Here is a 20,775-nt window from a genome sequence, read left to right as displayed (position 1 = left end):
GAGACAATTTTCTGCTACTCTTCAATCTGTACTTGATTTATTTGTTAATCTAACTTGGTAATGTTCTCCCTGATACTTTATCTTTCTCATAGCAGGGACAAGCTGTGGGTGACATCCCAGGCTGCTTAACCTACTGTGCTTCAGAGAATTATGGGAAAGGAAGGAAAGATGTGCAGGAGAAATAATCATCAGATTCCCTATCTGCCACACCTGGAGTATGATCACCTCATTGACAATCAAATGTCCACTAAGGAGCAGATCAAAACAGTCTGTCTCATCTTCAAAAACAAACAAGGACAGTTGTGAAGACAAAACAAAGCAGCTGTATACAGGAAGAACAAAAACAGAGGTATGCCTTGTGCTCAGGTGGGTTTTACCAGATGGTAGATAGTTTTCCAACACATATTTAAAAACTTTATAGAGGTTTGTTTTTATAAAATTCTGTGTTTATCTGATTGCTAAACTGTCTATAAAGTTGTCTCATCAGAAATGACTGGTACCCATTCCAAATATGTGTTCTACAGGAAATTAGGAAATTCATATTAAAAAAAAATATTTCCAGAGGAGAACAAAAGTTTAGAAATACTAGAATTTCCTACTAAAAAATTTTCTGTTTCTGAAAACTAAATATTACTTGAATCTGTATCTTTGAAGATGGAGTCAATTGCCGTTCCTAGCTTAGATGAATTCCTCACATCATTCTGTTTTCTGAAAGAGCTGAGGGAGTAATCCTGAACAATCGCTTAATGTAAAGCAGAGCCCTAAAACTTGAGAACTCTGGCAGAGTATCAGGAAGCTCTGTGGTATGTGTGCAACTTCTGTGGCATTGTGGGACCCAAAGATTAGTAACCACAAGAAGCTTTTGCTTCAGTTCAGCAGAAATCTGTCATTTGGTAGCAGTGTGAAAAACTATCTTGTTGCTGTTGAAACATTTTGGTTTCCAGGAATCAGCACTTTCTAATAAAAATGAGTGGAAGAACATTCCACACAGAAGCATGCTGCTAGAAAATTTCAAACCAGATCATTTTCCTTACAGTATAAACTTAGTGAGCAGTGATTTAATAAAAGGCACCGTCATCCCTTCACATGGCCACGTACTAAGGAAATACACAGCGCAAAGTATATTTGTGTAAGTCTGTATGTAGAAGGACTGGAAATATGAGGAAGTTAAAGTTTGGAAAGGCAGAAAAGCAAAAGATAAGTAATATGATGAACACTTTAAAACAAGGAAATTTTTTTTTTTTTGTTCAATGTTCCCTGAATGTTGTCTGTTACCTGAAAATTTCTCAATAGAGTTAACAGTAGAAGAGATAGAAGGTAGTAGAGACTGAAAAGGCATTTTTATCATCTTGGCACAGAGGGCACAATAGTAAACATCAGCGATTTCTGCATTCAAAATATTCCACCTGCCACTGGATATGAGTGGAGCTGCACTGAAATTTCAATGTTATAGGGATTTGAGTCTGCATACATGCAGCTTCAGTACCAATTAAGGCATTCAAATTACTTCTTTCACTGTGTCTTATTTTCCCAGTTCTTTAGAAATTGGTCACACAGCAACTATCATTTCTGATTTACATTTTAAAAGTTAGCATACAAGAAGTGGCCTTCTGGCCTTCATTAAGTCATTGAGGAAATTCCCATACATTTCAACACTAACAGGATTTTTAGCCAAGAATCAAGGGCTAAATCTGAATTAAATATCTACCTTTAAGAAGAAGAAAGTAAGGATATTTTCAGATGTAAATTTTCATATTTTTCCTTTCTCCTGGAAGCCTGACCCAAAAACCTATTTGGGAAATAAGTGGAAAAAAAGGTTTGTGTATTGCCTTCTCAAGTCACAGTGCTGGTATGGTTGGTCCAGTTGGCACCTGTCCACTAATGGTAGGAGCATAAGATTTTGAAAGCCTGGGGTCCAGAGGGTTATGACAAATCCATAAGAAAGTTGCACAGAGGCTAGTTACCTCCCTTGTGTTTGCAACTCTGAAGTCCAGCTTTATAAATCAGAGGAGCTGTTAATTCTAGGAAGAGTTAAATAGATTTGCAAAGAGAAATTGAGACATTAAGAAGTCCCTGTCATCAAACTTGCAGTGTAAATAACCATTGCTATCTAATCTGATAGAGAAATTTGAGTTCATAAGGGCTGATGTAGAGGGAATGATACTAGCTTAATTGGTCAAGCAAAATTTACCACCTACTTAATGATATAATTGTACTTCCCTTATTGCTTCTGGGTTGTCTGGATTCCCTTCACCCCCTCACATATTATATCAATTCTGCAAACTCATTCACAGAGCGTAAGTGTTCCTTACTAGAATAGAGACCTACCATAGCTCCTGGCAGGTTTGGGGGATCTTAGAACAGTTGCAGTCATTATTTAACTTTCAATGCCACTTCTGTGATCTGGTTACAAATGAGTGACTGCGTTTTAAGAGCATTTGAGCCATCAGGAGAGCAGAATGCTCATCTTTGCTCTTCAGGAGTACTGAGTGTTTGCCCCAGCAGCCTCGACTCTTTACTTAGGAGCAGTTTGGGAATTTCAGTGCATCAGGTCATTCTCATTCCACCTGCAAGGGGCAAGAAGCACATGCCAGTTGCCACAGTAATAGAAAAGGAATATGAATTACATGATATAGCCATCTGTATGTACTTAACCCCGTTTCTGCTTCCTCTCTGGCAAAAAGTCTTGATGTACAGTACTCAACAGCATGTTTTAGTCTTTAAAAAATAAGAAACCTTCCATTTTCCAACATTGAGAAGTACTCTTCGCAAATCAGGAAAAAGTGTAAGATGGAACATGCACTGATGTTAGTTTTAAGTACATATTTAGTTTTCATACATGATCTGGAAACACTAGAATTTTTTTTGTAAGAGATTAATTTATAGGTGATTTATTCTATTGAAGTTTTGCATGCAAGGCATACATTGCATCTTGTGAAATACATTACTGTTGTAACACTGTGAGGAGAGGATTCTCCAGATCTTGTTCACCCCTGTTTACCTCTGTTGCAAGCTGTCATTAGGCTACAAAAATGCAATCATGTTTTGCATTGCACAGAACTGCATTAAATTGGATTTTGGTAATCCCCACACCTTTCCATAAACACCAGCACAAACACTGTTTTGCTTGATTATTTTAATTACTTTCTCCTAGTAGGAGAGAGCACCCACTAATTGTTGTTTGGTTATTCTTTGCTCGACTCTTGCTAACGAAACATTCACTGCTTCCTGTCTTTGCTCTGTACATTTTATTACTGGCCAGGGCAGTAGAACAGAGGTGCTTTTAAATATCCTGTTATCTTTAATCATTCAGAAGCAAGCTATTCCTGCAGAAAGAAAAATTTCTCTATGTGATGCCTATCTGTGATCAGCCTCTCTGTCCACTGGGTGACACTAGCTGCCTATCTGACATCTGCTAGCTGTGCATAGCGCCACAGAACACATATCTGGAGAAGATTTAACCACAGAGCTGCTTTTTTCCTGGTAACATTAGGAACATTGTCTTTCCTCTCTGGTGGGAAAGTGAGACAAATTAATAGGAAAACCAAAATGCAGGGAAAAAACTAAAACATCTTCCAAACCTGCTACATGTAGTTTATGAGGTGGAAGGAGACAAAGTGAGAAAATACTCCATAAAATACTCAATGAACTGAGGGCCTGTTGTACAAACTCATTAAGGGGACATGCTGTTATATGAATGACCCACAGCTGATGAAAAGGATTGCGAACAGCTTTGAGTCTCAGGTAGCAAATTACTGAGATGCAGTTTGATTCTGTCCCATATTACCTTTTTGAAATTCCCATATGGAAATAATTTATCAGTTTTAAAAGAAAGATCATGATAACGTGCAATTTTTTTCTGGCTGATAAACTGATTAATCCTTAGAACAGCCTACAAACTTTTTAAAAATAATTTAAAGACATTCTCATATTTGGGCAACATTTAATTTGGTTTTGCTGTTGATTTTGTCACTTTTACTCCTCCTTTACCTGTAATTTACTGCTACAAAGATTAGCCACCAGTGCATGCTCGATTTTAGTCCTCCTCTGATACAGATATAAACAAAAGATGCATGAGGAGTGAAACCTAAAACCTAATTAGACTGTCATTGTGGTCTTAATTGTTTTAAAAGCTGAATGGTAAAAGCAAGGTGGCTGGTTCTTTTGCTTCAATAAGAAACTAACTGTTTAAGGAAGAATGGAGTTTGTTTTTAGAAGGAATGTGTTAATAGTCCTTCCTGTCAACACTCCTAATGTCTCTCATATGGTAAATAATCAGCCTTTGCCTGGTTACCCCTCCTATGGCCTTTCAGCTGATAGAGTGAACATCCCATAGAAAGGGAGCTCTTTTTGCTGTTTCCAGGGGAGTATTCAACCCATCTTCAAGCAATTCCCAGATAGACTCACCCAGCTGTTCCTGTGCTCAGCTGGAACAGCTTTATGCTACAAAGAGCTGTAGCAGTTCAGAACAGTGAAAGTTACTGACACAAGACAGGACTGGCTTGTTGTTACACTTGACCAAAGCTGTACTGCAGGATACCAGCATTCTCTGAGGATAGGGACACAAACTAAGGAAACCTGCCTGAAGTAGCAGCTGCAGCTCTCCTTGTGTTATTGCATCCAGTAGTGACTTTCAAGTACCAGAAGAAAGATAAGAAGCTTCAAATGCAACTCTGCTAGAAGTCACAAGTTGGAAAGGGTCACAGTCAACTCCAGAACAGCTCAAGAGCAAAGTGATAAATAATATTCATAAGTTCTGGATTCTAAAATAGGCTATGGTACTTTTCTGTTGGACAATAGCACAGCCTCTGCAGAAGATCTGAGAGTGGCCCAATTGCAGTTTAAAAGTAATAGTCATAAGGAATGAAGTCATTACATTTAGGGTAGACTGCAATTCCCCTTTTCTGTATTTCTGAAAAATTTGTCATGTGCCAGAGATGACAAAATTGATTGATCAGTTGGTTATGCTTGATTGGTTGTCTGTAATGTTCAAAGCTTTCAAAGACAGCTCCAGAAGCAGTGTGCAATGCTCACTAATTGATAATCAGTTGGTGTATGAAATTAGTAGTCTGCTAGTCACTAAGTGCAGAATAATTTACATAGGGAAAAAGATTCAGAATTATTCATAAAGATGCAAAATGGATAAAATAGTTTTTAACACTGAAGTAAGAGATCTAAGACTCATTCATCCACAAATCCCTGAAAACTTTTGATCATTCTCTGTAATGCAAGCACAATGTTAGTCAAAGGGTAAACAAAACATTCTTGAGATTCTGGTACACAGCATGTGACTGTCTTCATCACATCTCAATGAGGGATATAAATATAGAATGGCTGTTCATGTAATGAAGGACTGAATAAGGTATCTTAAAAAAAGAGGCTAAGATGAGATAAGAGAGAGCTTTATAAAGCAAAAATGTTGTGGCAAAGGAATAAGAAATAATTATTGATTGTTTCTGATCACACAGACTGATCAGACACACCAAGGAAGAGATAAACAGCAGATTTCAAACAAAAGGATGTTCTTTTTCTTACAGCACATCATTAAATTGTGGAACTCTTTGCCACAGGATGTTGAAGAGGCCAAAAGTGTAAGTGTGCTCAAAATGGAATTAGATACATTCCTGAGGGCTGGCTCTGTTGGCAACTGTGAAAAGTCATGGCCCAGACACAACTTTTGGTTGAGGAAATCCCTCAATTGTTAATCCCCTGGTAACTGAAGTCCACTGAATTGCTGCTGATATGGATCACAAAAAGAAGGATCTTCTTTTAAATGTTGTTCCATTCCTCCCCCAGTTACCAGGCACTCACAGGGACAGGATGGTCGACAAGTTAAATGAGCCTTTGGTATAATCCTGCACATCTGTTTTTATACCAATATGTGCAAGGTTACTGCTTTAATTGGAGTAAAATTTTAGGATTAGGGAGAAAAATGCACAGAGTTCATGAGAAGAAGGTTCTTTACCTCTGAAGTCATCCTTGGCAAAATATATCAAACTATTTTGTATATATTTAATTTTTAAAGCCTTGATGGAGCAAAACTAATGTTCCCAGAAGGGGAAGGTTTCCCTCAAACTGTGTAAAAGATTAAAAACCTACTTAATTTTACATACTTTCTTCTGGAGGCAGATAACTAATTTCCTCTGGTCTTTGGAATTTCCTCAGATGATCAGGAAAAAAACCCTTGAAAATGAAACACAATTGTCTCTTTGTCTAATAATTTAAAAGGCTACCCTTAGTACACTTAGGACAGAGTCCATCCTTAATTTCCTACTAAAATTATTGTTCAGCTAAATAAATACAAATGAGTTTGAGAGAAGGAATTCATGGCCTCAAAAAAAAAAGGTTCCAATTTTAATGAACATGTTAAGCAAGAAGGAAATGGTGTATGATATTAAACATTTGCCTTTAGACAGCTTTCTATATAGTCTCTTAGATGCCTCAAGGAAATGGTTTTACAGAAGCATCACAATAACGTAGTTGCTCCCAGGGGCAGTTGTTTCTCCTGATTGTGGCATGTACTTCCTGCCATATGGACAATCCCACTCTCTCCCCCTGCCCCCATCTAAAGATCTTCAGCCAGGACTTAATTCCCCTGCTTTCAAAACGTTAGGGAGCTGTGTGTTTGAGGGGTAGGAGGCAGAAGGGAGCCAACATTTTATTTGAAAGAAGTGCCTTTTCAAAAGCATTGTTTGTGCTGAGTTAAAATAACCACCAAACATTCCTACACTTTGGTTTCCCATAGGATTTTCATTGCTCTTTTTTTCTAAAGTAGATGCCTTTTCTGTGTAGTTTACAATTCGATAATCATTTGCTATTTGTGAAGAAGTTATGAGGATAACTTATGAACCCTACAATAATAAAAGATGGTGTGCTTACACACATGCAAAACACAGTGCTGTTCCAGTTTAAGAATGAACTTAAGCCAAGGTACCTCTTTGCCCCATTGGTGCCATACAGCATGGAACAATGGTTAAATATCATGAGAGCTGGCTGAGGGGCACTGGCATTAAATGATTACATTTCTAGATGTATAATCACCTCTGGGTATGACTGACTCACTTCTAGCAGCACAATTCTCAACCAACTGCATTTTCCAGTTTCTGGAGCATGTCAAACTGACATGAAGTGATAGAGAGGGGAAAGCAACCTGAAATCTGACCCATATCCATGGGTCTGGAAATGTGTTCCGGTGCTTGAAGAAAGCAACAAGGGCTGTGAAAGTTACTGACACTTACTTAGTGTTTAGTCAGTGTAAGCACAGATGGATTTGGTCCGTTAGTCCAGATTCTCCATTTATCTCAAACAATGACAAAGGCCTCTCCAGCAAGCAGCAAAGTGCCTGGTTTGTGCCACTGGCAACCTGCTAAGTGTGAAAACCAACCACAAGCTCACCAAATGTGTGAGGAAGCTGGAAGCGGAAAAATGAAAAGGAAACAAAGCAGGAAGAGGAGAAAGCTTGCCCTTGGTAACGCCTGCTGCATTTGTCATTAGTGGTGAAATCTCTACCCACCTATAAACAGACATCTGTGGGGAAATCAGCCATCCAGGCATAGATGCAAAGCCTGGGATGAAGAGTAGGGGAATCCATGGGCTTTCTCCCCCAAGATATGAATATGTACCAGACTCCCATAAAAGGTCAGGCGAAACCAGTCGGACTTTAACCAATCCCAAACTTCTACATCCTTAGCCAGTGTTCTAGCATGCAGGTTTGAGATGGGAAACCTAACAAATATTTCATTAAATCCACTGGTAATTTTTCATTGCTCTTCCTACATGAGTCTAGGTTGAAAATATGGAGACAGCATAGTGATAAGGCACAGTACACATTTGTAACTGGTTGTACCAGCCAAGCTAATTTATCAGTTTGAGGAACTTTATAGGTGAGGTTTTCATGACACTTTTCCATTGAAAAATAGAGTACTGCCTTGAAAAAGGTGAGGGAAAATTACACCAATTCATTTCATTTCAGCTGATTCTCAGGATCCAAAACTCTTAAAAGGAAGGTTGGGTTCCATAATTGCATTTGCCTTCCAGCCTTTCTGGCTTCTTAAATGCACTCATTGTGAGACAGGCTGAATGCTTTGAGCTGATTCGGCAGCTTATCAATAACATGGAAGGAATTTGTGCCAGTGAATTTGGACTTTTCTGGATTGAAGGGTTGAATGGGAGGCTTCTGAGAATATAATTCAAAATGGTTTCTGCCATTTTTTGCTGCAGATAATCAAGATGACAGTGTTTTTAGTAATTTCCCTCCAGTAAAAGTAATGCTTAAGAAATAAGCCCAGGATATGGAATCCTCTATTTATACAGAGAACCTAACAATACACCCGTCAATTCTTTGTACAGTTTTATGTTTCACAAAAGATATCTTGAAAGGGCCAGTCAGGAACTCAGAGGGAAATCTGTGCTGCTTCTACTGTTGATTTCTTTGATTAAGAAAGGCATTTTGTTTATTTTGTGGTAACAGTGTACTTGTTTGCTTATTAACCATTACATTATTCACTATCTCATTCCAATTATTCAGCCCAGCGGCCATTAAGCAATAATGAATTTTTGTTACTGTCATCCTACTGAACTGGCACATTGGTTTTCAGTTGGGCTTTTAGTTTAGGCAAATGGGTAATGACAGTTCTTGACTTCCTCCATAGTCTAGAAATAATCTGAGGAGGTGATCAAGGCTTGCTGTTTTTACCAGTACAAAATCAACTGTGTCAGTGGCATTGCAGAGACAAGAGATGGTACAGAGCTTGTAGACATCTACAAAGAGACTTTTAGACTTGAATTGATTTTCTAGAGTCTTTCACAGTCCCTGTAGGAAAACAGGCACTTTCATTATGGAATTTGTCTCCTTCCAATGTAGTGGGAGTGGGTCAAATGAATCACATGCTGGAAATACCTGTTTATCTCAGGAGGGATTCAGCCTCAGGTGAGTTGAAATCCACTTTTGCTGGTCAAGCTCTTTGTAAAGACTCAGTGATAGAGAAGCCACAATAGCTTTACAAAAATACATCTGAATGCTTTATTCTCTCATTGCTTGGCAGTTTCTCCTATGTAGTTTTAGTTCCTGTAGTTAAAACCTATTATTTCTTGCTCTGTTTACATAGACACAGAGACCAGACTGTTCCCTCTCTTTCTGTAGTAGGTCATATTTTTATGTCAGTCTCCCATAACTGTACTCCTGTACTCAGTCTTCATGTCTGTGTGCTAAACAAGCCCAGGTTATGCAACCCTTCTTTACTGGTCATGTCTTCTAGAGCTCTGGCCGTTCCCCTTGCTTTCCTGTAGATTCATTCTGGTTGATACACATTTGGCCACTCCAGCATTGCTGAACAGACAAGTTATACTTTGTATTTCCCAGGTTAGATTGCTATTTGCACATCCCATGATGATTAAAAATTGTATGCCATCATCACCAGTACAGATAATCTATAATGTGAAATGGAAACTCAACCATCTTGTTTGTACATTACCAATCCAAGAAGGATGGTCCTACAAAACCCAAAGTGATAACAAAGCTTTCATTAAATGTATTTCAGCTATAGTGATTAAATTTAAATAAACTTCAGAATGAGCAAATATTTTTTAATTGAACATTTGAATGTGCATGCACATCCACATATGTATTTGTCCAGTTGCCTCTCTAAGGGGCAGTTTGAATCAACAGAATTGTTTTTATGATAAGAGCATGTGAAGTTTGGTAATCCACATGAAATATTCCTTGACAGAAGGAAATTAACCTCAAGAATGATTGTCTCGGTCAAAAAACGCTAGGGAAAGAGAACTTGTGATAATATGAAGACAGCCCTAATTGACTCTTTTTGTCAGCTGCAATGATGCAGAAGGGCACATAAGAGGAAAAGCATGGGGTGGGCTGAACTCACAAAACCCCTACTTTGCATTGCTTCATGTCTGCATTTAATATCTCAAAGTTCTCATTCTCCCAAAGGTTAAAATAAATCAGGATGGAGATTTATATGCTTATAAAACCAACCTAGTGTTGCCAACAATAAAACACTTTTATTTTGGCTTTTTTTAATGTTCTGACAGATTAGTGCATAGAAGTTCAGAATTGCATTAGTATTAAAGTTCATCTTTGACCTTTCACCTTTTTATGTGGAAGAATTAGTCAGGGAGAAAAAAAAACATTCCTCTTTGCCCTGGCTTGCTGATTATGACTCTCTCAAGAATTTCAGTCTGGCGCTATTTGCCAGAACTATGTTTAGCTCTGAGAGGAGAAAAAATCTCCCCCTGCCCCCCCAGAATGCCACCATCCAAATTTATCTCTCAGCTTTTACTAAAGACCTGGGTTTAAAACACTCTGGATTAAATTTATCCCAGTAGGAGTAAAAGCTTTGCTATGCCAGTTTATACTTACTGAGAAAAATTGACCTTGAGAGCTGCTTGCTAATGAATCTTCTTATTTTATAAGTTCTTGGTGTTTTAGAGGTGAAGGAAGCCAGAAAGGTGTCCTGTAGGAGATAAAACTTTTACTTATGCCATAAAATGCCAGCCTGTGATAGTCATGTGTTACAGAAGGCTGTAATAAGGGTGACAGGAACTTGAAGAACACTGGAAAACTTTGACTGGTAACATTTATTTACCATGCAAGCAAAGCAAAGCTTCAAGCATACTTGAATTTTATGCTTGAAGGCACAAATTGATTGCTTGTGGTGGAAAGAATAATGAAATTCCTCAATGTCATAACATCACAGAATCAACCAGGTGAATTGTAATGGAAAGGGTTACATTCCTCTGACAGCGATGATGATTGCCAGAGGCAGCCATCTCATTTATATTCACTTAGAAAAGTTTCAGTGCAGTATGCATTCATGCATAGATCATTTTTGGAACAGAGGTACTTACCCCTTCTATCAGCCTTTTCATTTGTACATTTATGGACCACATGTATCAGAGAACAACAGTGCTGTTTGCAAAGCACTCTGTAGGCAATCCCACAGTGGCAGAAAGTTCCTTCCCTACCTGCTTGTTAGCCACACTGAAATGCTGTCAGAATTCCGAATGCAACAACACAACCAGTGTGCACCCCACCATGTTTTGGCAGTAGGATAAATCCCATGGTTACACAAGGCCAACATGGGAGCAGTGTTGGGGCTTCCTCATCCATGTGGCAGTGAAAGGTTCAGTTGGACAACACTGCATGTGAGGACCAAGCCAAAGTGCAAATCCCTGGTATATGGAGCAGAGGCAGTAAGCTGGGCTGGAAGTGGCTGGGGGGTTTCTTCTCATGTTCTTTGTGCTCCCACCCCAGGCAAGGAAAGAACATGCAGAACTAAGGGACAATGACAAGAGAGACAGAGAACTAAGAGACTGGATGATGTGTGTAATGAAAAACATGATAGGGAAGGGGAAGTTATGGGAGGCAGGAAGAGGCATTATCAAAAAGGAAAAAAAGCAGGGAGAGAAACATAGCACAAGATAGGAGGAAGAGAATGAAATAATAGGAAAATCAAGAAACAGGAAAGTTAGAATAAATGAGGAAGAATTTGCCTCCAGGAAAAGAACACAGACATAAAAGGGTCCGTGTAGCCCGAGAATCAGTAGCTGAAGTCAAGTGCTATTGTCATTTCCACTTGCTGATGTACACTCAAAACTGTACCCCAAGGAGAGCTTATAGGATTCCCTTTGTTATGATGCTGACACAGCTCCCAGCAGAGAATTTAAACAAGAGGACAGAGAAACAAGGACCTTTGCTATTATGTGACATGAATTATGTTGATGTAACTTCATCACTTCCAAATCTGTTCTGAGTGCTCCTCTCACACAGCTAAATAAAGCTCTTCATAGTAATGAGTAGTAATGGTAACTAGTAGTAATTCAACTGAAAGGAAAATGTTTCAGAGTTGAGTAAAACAATACTGTAATAATTTTTGCCTATAAAACTGAAAAATGCTTTTTTCCCCCTCTCAATTACCCGTCAGTAAAAGCAGTAAAAGCAGTGTTCTATATTACATTCATTACTGGTTATATTACAGATTAACACATACTAATATAAATGTAAGATGAAGGCAATTTGGTGGTCCTCTGGATTTCCATCTAGCGAACAATACATCCATTGTTGCTTGAATATGCATTACTCTGAAGTATTCATGGAGTTCTGCAAGCTGAGAGCTTCCCTGAAGTAAGCCAGAGGTTTCCATGTTTAACACTGGGAACATCCCATAACACAAGCAGCTTTGGATAGTACAACAGTTTAAACAATCCTTACAGTTTCAAATTCAATTCAGCCAATTTCCTCTGAAACAAAGACTCCTTTACACTGCCAGAACAATGACATGGGCCTTCATGTCACCATGAATCTGACCCAGCTATGTCACTGACCAAGAAAAGTCTATTGCTCTCACCTTCCTTCTTGTATCTAGCATTTCAGCAGGCTTTTCCTCAAGCCCTAAGTCTGACATCATCCATATATTTTATCTATCCATATGTTATATGTGTGGAACAGTCTTTGTCATATGTTGGAAAATTGTTTATCTTATTTGAACTTGCTCTGGTAATTTTGAATCTGGGGACATAGACTAGTGTGTGATACTGTGACTAAAACCCAAAGTGAATAGAAAGACTCTAAAAATCCAGAAGGCTGCCTCCTTTCGTTTGTTGACATCTTACTACAAAATGCATCCTTAACTCAATTTGTTTAAGAATTCTAGCACAAAACAGAATTTGGCTTTTAACTCATCTGCTTTGTTGAGAATGTCATGATGTGATAGCAATCTATAAATACCACCTTCAGGAAACATTCAAATGGTTGAGACATCATTAAATTCACTTCAGAATCAAAATCAAGTTTAAAACTGGAAGTAAGAGTAAGGAAATGTTTCTGGATCTTTCTGAACAGCTCTGAATTAGCTTTAGTTTTGTGGTTCACTTTTCTAGGGAGAAAAAATTACTAAAGTTTCAGATTTTGCCCACATTTTGAAAACTTATGGCTTTGGATATCAAGCCTAGTTAATTCCTATAGGTTTATAATCACTTGTCAAAATAACCTTGGTCACCTTTCTTCTCTAGAAAAGTTTCCTAAGAGATACAGTATTTAAGCAGGAAAGTTAATTGCTACTTACAAAAGTTTAGAAGCAGGATATCCTACGTTACTCCTTCTTGGTAAAATGACAAAACAACAACAACAACAAAACAAATCAAATTAAAAAAATTTGTTAACATATGAAGAGAAAACCCAAACAGTTGTTTGGTCCTATGTCTAAGGTACTTTATTGTGTTCATCTTCAAATATGTCATATTATGACACACCTAAACTGAAATGTTACCAGGATGGATAGTGGGTTTTGATAGTCCATGAAGCAGCATGCAAAATGTTGTTTCATACACTCCCATATGCTCTTTGGAAATCTCGGAAGGACCAGAAGAATCTGAGTTTTATTTTTTAATTCTTAAATAAAATAAAATATTTTATACAAAAAAGTTATGAAAGGTGAAAGCTGATACCATAATAAAGTTGTAAGTCAGGCTACCCAACAACCCTCTTTGTTTTTCAATCCATCATCTTCATTTAGACTAAGAGGTAACTCTTGCCAATTCAGCATTTTTTTTGTTCTCTTTTTTGGCAGATGTACATCCAAGGAAAGCTGCTCTTTGCCAACTCTATTATCATCGGGTACAGCCAGTCTACTAAAGACCTTAAAAAATAGCTAAGACAAAGAGTGATTATCACATGGGTTACTTCCAAGTGATTTCATGTTCAGGTATTTCACTTTCCATCAGCATTGGTTGTAATAATTTCATTCTGAAACCTTTGGCTTCTTTGTTTAATTTCTTATATATAAAGCACTGTGACTCAGAGCAGCAAGTACAGCAGTCTCAGTATCAAAGTACTTGGAAATTTTTGGTGTGTTTACAAGTTCTCCATCTTGTATATTCCTTCCTGTCCCATTCAACAGTCTGGGCTGTCTAAACCCAGCTGCTGAGTCACAGAATCTTTACTGGTAGTTACTGTCAGGGAGGAAACAAGAAAAGAGAGGAAGGTCCTGGGCTCATCCACTATTTCTTTGTGTATGTCTGACCAAGACTTACTTGTTTTATGGGCTGTTATATATACATTTTGGCACTAGTCATAAAAATTTAATTGCAATTAAAGGAGCAAGTACTTTTGCCAGCTGTCTTCTAGCAATTAGCTTCTTAATTTCATTAATAGTTGCAGAGAAGCTTTAGAAACATAACCTAGAGAAATAGCAGGAGATGGTCAAATACCTCACGTCCTCATACTGAGCATACAGCTGCTGGAGGGAGCATTCCCAGGAGCTAAGTATGTCCTGCAGTAGCTGGCTCTCTCACAGAAGTTTTCAAAGCAGAAATAAAGATAGGCAGGAAAAAGGAAATAATTGCAACTTCTGCAATTTATTTACTACATGGCTTTTGGGAACCATATATTTATTTTCAATTTAAAGCTGATGCAAGCCAGTAATCAAACTGAAACTTCAAGAGTGCCTGGAATGAATGCAAAGGTCCACTCTTTTCCACTCTTGGTTTAACCAATACATCATGCAGGCAATGATGATGCTGATGCTGCTGCTGCTGCTGCTGATCTATTAAGCTGCTAAGAAGCAGGTGATAACAGTGACAACAAAGAATAACACAGAATATAGGCCAAAATTAATTGAGCAGTCTTTTGCTGAGCTGCTCTCAGCTAGCTTGGACCAGTCATGGAATGTCTCTTTCTTTTACTTATTTTTAACTTAACAAAACAATGGATTTCATTTATATCAATGGGACATATTATAGTTGCAGTCCATTCATCTCTGAAGGAAGCTTGTCCCTTCATGTGCACACAAAACAATTACTGGAATGGTAGAGAAGTCAGGGATTAAATATAACAGATAATTAACAGTAGCATTTTCAAATATATTAATTACTGGCCTATCATGCTTTCTCTCCAAGTCAAGCATTCTTGATTGAAGTCTGGACAGATCAGCTTTAGGCTAGGTGTTTTTGCAAACACTTCTGTGAGTGACTGAAAAGGCTACAGTGGCCTGTGGAATTCCCTGTGATAGTTCTTCTCTACACTAGAATTTCCCTTAATATTTTGCACTGTAGAAGCAAATGGCAAATGTATGCAGTTGCACAGACCAGCATTTGCCTAATCTAAACCTACATATAACCCATGTCAGGTGTGCTCAGAACCAGCATGGCTATTCTACATGTGTTTCTGGTTCTTGCTACCACAACACCATGACAAGAAACCCTTAAATGGACTGGGTCACTCCATGGGGCTCTTTCATGCACAGGTGCAACTATGGCACAGAAATAGTTCTAATGAAGGAGAGGGTGATGAAAAGTCTCTGTGAAAACCAAGGCTAGGTGACATAGCTATTTCCACATACTCTGCCATAATTATAAAGATGGTGCTAAAGATGAGATTAACTTCATCCTTAAGTTTCCAAGAGTAGAAGCTTCTGGTATTTTCCCATCTTGACAGCTGATTTCTAAGCCCCAAAAATTGCCGGATACTCAACACACAGGTGCAGGTGCATGTTCTGTTCACTTCCTTTCTTTCAATACCTTGGGCCCACTGTACAGGACGTTTGAACTCTTTCCTCCTGCATACTATTCTGTAGGGAAAAGAGCCTATTGAGAGCTCCAGGTTAGGGAACATCCTGCATTAGCTTCAGTGAAACACTGAAAAGCTTGCTTTTCACTGGGAGGAAAAAAAAGCACTATCATTTCTCTGTCTGTTCATGGAGTGATTTCTTGTGAGACAGCATTTTCTTGTTGTAAATCAGCTGTTTCTTTAATCAAAGTAAGCAAACAGGTCCTAACCTGCATTCATTTTTTCCCTCTTCATTTACCTGTAAGGTAAATTAAGCATGGAGATGGCACAGATAACTAACTTGACAGCCATATTTCTAGAAAAAAATAGCCCTTAGAATCCTCTTCCAAATCTCTCCTCAAAATTTGCTTCCTTCAGGAAGCCCACCAATATCTTAATGAATGTAAGCAGAAACAACCATCCGTAAGAGTTATGGGCTTCATAATTCAGTACATTTTTTGTACTTGTCCATTTGTTTTTACCTTGAGAGTCCCATTCCAGGTTTCTTCTTTACTAGATTATAAAAGTACAGACTGTGCTGCAAAATTAAGCTTAATACAATAAAGCTGATTATGTGTTAGGATCAGTGGAATAATATAATGTCTGAATGACTGGCTTTTTAGGACTGGTCTGGATCCACCTCAGGCTAACCCACTACACTAGAGCTGGTTAATTGATATGGTGTGAGTACTTCCAATATGAAGCAGCACAGTAGAAGGATGAGAAGAACAGGTTTTAATGAGAGAAAGAAGAAATACAGCAATACAACTGATACAAAAGTACACAATATAACACAAGAGTCTAATAAATTAGCAGAAAACTTGAGAAACAGGAAGAAAGTTTCAGATGGTTGAAGAAAGAGGCTTGCTCAAAAAGATACAATCTTAAGTCTTCATAGATATATATATACATTCTTGGCAGTATAGGAAATATACAGTTCTAACATAGAAAATATTGACTGAAGTGGTAGTATCAATTCCTGAAGAATATTTGCATATGGTACATTATGAAGTATACACACAGGCAATTTAGCATTCAAGAAGTCTCCAAGTAAAGGAAATCCTTTTTGGTAGACAGACATCTTCTAACAGCAGCAATTGGATCTGTTCTGTATTCCATATGAAAACAAACACACAAACCTGAAAACAGCAAACAGTAAGCAAGACCTTTTGCACAATGAATTATGCACCAATTTGGCAGCAAGATTCAAAAGAAAAAATACTCCTGCCTCACCTCTTGCCTTTCATGATCAAATTATTTCCATTCTTCCCAGTAACCTTTTAAGCCTTCCTTCCTGGGGATGTGAATTAGGTGAGTGGGTCATACCTTAGTGAGAAGAGTGGTCAGTAGCTGTTAACCCTAAAACCAAATCAGGGAATGGTTACAGGAAGAGGTGCACATCAGCCACAATTCCTAACAGCAGCAGAACACAGCCTTTGATGAGTTCTGATACAAAAGTCTAAGCATTACCAGGGAACGGAAAAGCTCCAGATAAAAGGAGTGACTCTGTCCTGTTGCTGCTCTTTTGGCACTTCTGAAGCCTACAAAGGAAGTCTGTCTCTTAGGAGTCACACACAAGTAGAATACATCTCCTGCAGAGCACCTAAGCCCCATTCCTGGATTAAAGCTCTACCTGCTACCAGTGTCCTCAACTGGCACATTATTTTCTTCCTAAAGCCCCACCTACACAGGCATTTAGGTAATGCTAAAAGGAGTTTTGCCAACAGTTGCCACAGCACAGAGGTCTCTGAAGGATGAGGGGAAGGTACAATGGGAAGCATATGACACACAGAAAAACACTCTTTCTTCAGTCATCACTAATTCAGGAGAGAGTAACAAGTGCTCATTACTAAAGTGCTTGTACCAAGGAGTCAGCAAAAAATACTGCAGAAACTATTGCCAGGATTGCTTAAAATTAATTCCATCTTCAGGATGAAAGTGGAATTATAAATAAAATGCTGTATAAAAAATCAAGCAAAGTGCTCATACAGCATTTTTGCATCCCTGTATAAGCATTCTCTATTCCATTCAATCATTACTAATTGGAGGATGGATAAGCCACATCCACTCCACCTAGGCAACTGTCAGGGATACAGGAAAAAGAGAAAAAACAATACAGGCATTAGTGAGGCAGAATTTTATTACAGATGCTGAAGAAATAATAGCAACCAAAAAGACTTTAAAAGTGGTTAGCATTACAGTTAAGAAAACTACTTCTGAAACTGGGGAAACCTAGACACATATTTTAAAATGGCTTAAAAATAATCCTGGTGATGTACATGATTAACTATGTAAAGAAGACTTCAGGTCCAGATTCATATCCATGGGAAAAAGAATGAAGGTAAATGAAAGTACAAAAAAGAGAAACAAAATAATTTGGGGAAATATCATAGGCAGGAAACCCTATCACAACAAAAGGTCAGCATCCAGGAGTGTCTTCCTGCTACTGCCTACATCCAACCCAGAACTTGAGTTCTTGGATCCCTAGCACAGCCTGCCCCCAGGCTTCATACCTGCTTTAAGGACCTGCTGATCTAAACCTCCTTGAGGCTGATCAAATGAACCCTGTTTAAAGCAGCATCAGCAACGGGCAGGGCAGGTGCTGGGGACACTCCGCCGAGCCCAAGCACACAGGTTTTCAGTGCAGTGGAAGCAAGGAGACTGACTTCACACAGAACTTAAAGGAAGAGATGCAGAGGTTGATCACACACAGCTTGAGCACACAGCACAGAAAGCAGCAAGTCTTTCTATGGAAATGAAACATAGATAAAATAGAGGCTAAAAAAAAAAAAAAAAGCTGCTGAAGACTACCAGTCTGGTGAGCGTTTCCTGTCTCCACATGGACAAGAAATTGTGGATCCTTCCCAGTGTCTGCAAACTTCAGAATGTATCATGTGATTTCCCTCTGTAGCCCTGCCAGAAGTCTCTTGCTGCAGTTTGTTCTTTTGAACATTTCCTCTTACATTTTAGCTCTCATTTATTAGCCCATTAAGAAGCAGCTTATCAAGATTCTTTTCTTTCCCTTCCCTGTGTTCCTTGGCAATCTATGCTGCCTTTAGGCCCTGTTTTGGGAAATGCTAGGACTATAAGGCAGGAGATGTTGAGGAACATGTATTTGTTTACATGTTTAAGATAGGGCAAATGGCCATACAGGCACTCACAGCAGCTCAGGTGCAAAGACTTGACAAGTAAAATCAAAGTGAAGCAGCTTTTCTAATAAAGGATGTAAAATCAGGTTTGAAATACTTCAACAGTTTGCTTGGTAGAATACAATTCTTTTGCCTTTGGATAGCAAGAATTAAGTTTTTGTTTACCTTTCAAGTAAGCAACAGGATAGTTTGATATGAAAAAAATACAACCTCTTTGCTAAACAAGCCTTACAGTGGGACATCTGGCAATGAACACATTTACATCATGAAAGGGTGTGCGTGTGTGTATGTGTGTGTGTATACATATATATATATATATATCTGTATGTATGTATATACACACACATATATATTTATAAAGGTTATTCTAACCTCTTAAATTAAGAAATAATTCAATTATGCTCCTCAATAAAAATTCAAAATGGTCCAATTCAGGGAGATTTACTAATACTTGTATTCTGAAAACACATGCTCTTTACCAGTGGGAAAAGTTTAAGCACAACTGCTAGATCCCAGCGCTTCCTGAGCTCAAGTTCAGGCAGCTGTGGAGCCAAAGCACATTGACATAGCAGCTGGAGAGTACATGTTCAGCCCCTACTGCTGAAAGCAGCAAACTTGATTAGGGGAAGGCAGAGTCAGCCATGACTGTGCCACCCTCCTGTGGGAAAGAACAAGTAAGGCTCATGTAACAAAGAACATGTGTTTGAGGGTCAGTCTTGCTGAGGAGGCATTACCATCTTACAGTCATTAAGGAGGGAAGGAAATTCCTGGGAGTGAATGTTCTGAAGTCCAGGAAGAAATAGGAGGCCAGGTTGAAAGGTTGGTCAGAGCTTCCTGGAAGGAATGTCAGGACAGACATTGCACCAGCCCTAAGAACCCTTCTGTTTATGAGTTTATGACTGAGAATGCACAGCAGCACGTTGGCATAGATTCCCTCTAGCCTATCATTTCATAAAGTTTAGACAAAGGCCTCAGAACTGGAGGAAAAAAGTGGCCAAATTCCTCAGCAGTTGGCAAGAGAATACTGGAGAAGAGCTGAAGGCAGCTAAGAGGGAAGAGAGAGACAATCAGAGAAAAGGTCAGACCTTAAAAACTGGAGCTTTGAAAGACACCTGAAGAGTCATTGCGCCTAGCTCAGCACTCCTGTGGTCACCCATCTCAGGAGAACCCTTTGCAGAAGTGGTCAAACTAGAAGAGCTTCTTCAGCCCAGGGCTCATCTTTTGCAGCTTGGCCACTAATGTTTAAGTTTCTGCTGGGGATAACTTACCTGGTGCATTACAGATAGTCCTACAGGTGAGAAACAAACTAAAAAACCCTCCCCAATTGGTTTGTGTGGCCTATGAAAAGAAAAGGTGGGAAGGAAAAAGTTTGCAAGTGGGATTGCATATGGCATGGATGCTGCAACAGAGGAAGACAGACAATAACACAAAATCTTTGTGAAGCATCCTGTTCCTATTTAGGTTTCACTCAGCACCGTTCTGTGATCACTGCAAGCTTTGCAGACCTCAAGCACACAGGTGCCTGCAGACCACCCATGAACATCCACACTGGGACATGAAAAGCTTGGACTGCAATGTCATACTGAGCAGTGCAGAACAGCCAACATGAACTTGTTTAAATTTCACCAGCTGTGCCTTTGGATGAAAGATCTACTGGACAGTTTGTACATTTCTGGCTTTTATCCCATAATAGAGTTAAAGCCTATTATTATTATTATTATTGAAACACAGATACCAAACATTATAAATAGCCTGCATTTATGGTACTTCTATTGAGATCAAATGCATGATTCTCTGTCAGTAATGGCCATTGAAGATATTAAGCACTGACATTTCTCTTCTTGTTTGTTTAGGAATGGACCTTTCTTTAATAGCACAAAGTAACGGAAAGGATTGGTCACTCTCTCTTTTGGAAATCTGAGATTATTTTCAGTTCTCATCCATGCAGCTGGAGAAGGTCAGGAAGCAATCTTTAAATATTAAGATTTGAGCACAAATCAAGCCAACTAATGACACTTATTTTGGGACCTTGTAATAGAATTACAGTTATTTTTAAAATGCAAC

At 38.6% G+C, this 20,775-nt stretch overlaps 1 protein-coding gene across 1 annotated transcript in view; it reads right to left on the bottom strand.

The window, feature by feature from the left end:
- Positions 1-20,775, bottom strand: part of VEZT (vezatin, adherens junctions transmembrane protein) — a 76,353-nt gene that overhangs the window by 1,021 nt on the left and 54,557 nt on the right. The window lies entirely within an intron of this gene.

The sequence above is a fragment of the Fringilla coelebs genome (genome assembly GCF_963513975.1).
Source record: "Fringilla coelebs genome assembly, chromosome: 5".
Taxonomy (NCBI): domain Eukaryota; kingdom Metazoa; phylum Chordata; class Aves; order Passeriformes; family Fringillidae; genus Fringilla; species Fringilla coelebs.
The sequence above is the reverse complement of the archived record's forward strand: the minus strand, read 5'-3'. Positions and strand labels throughout refer to the sequence as shown.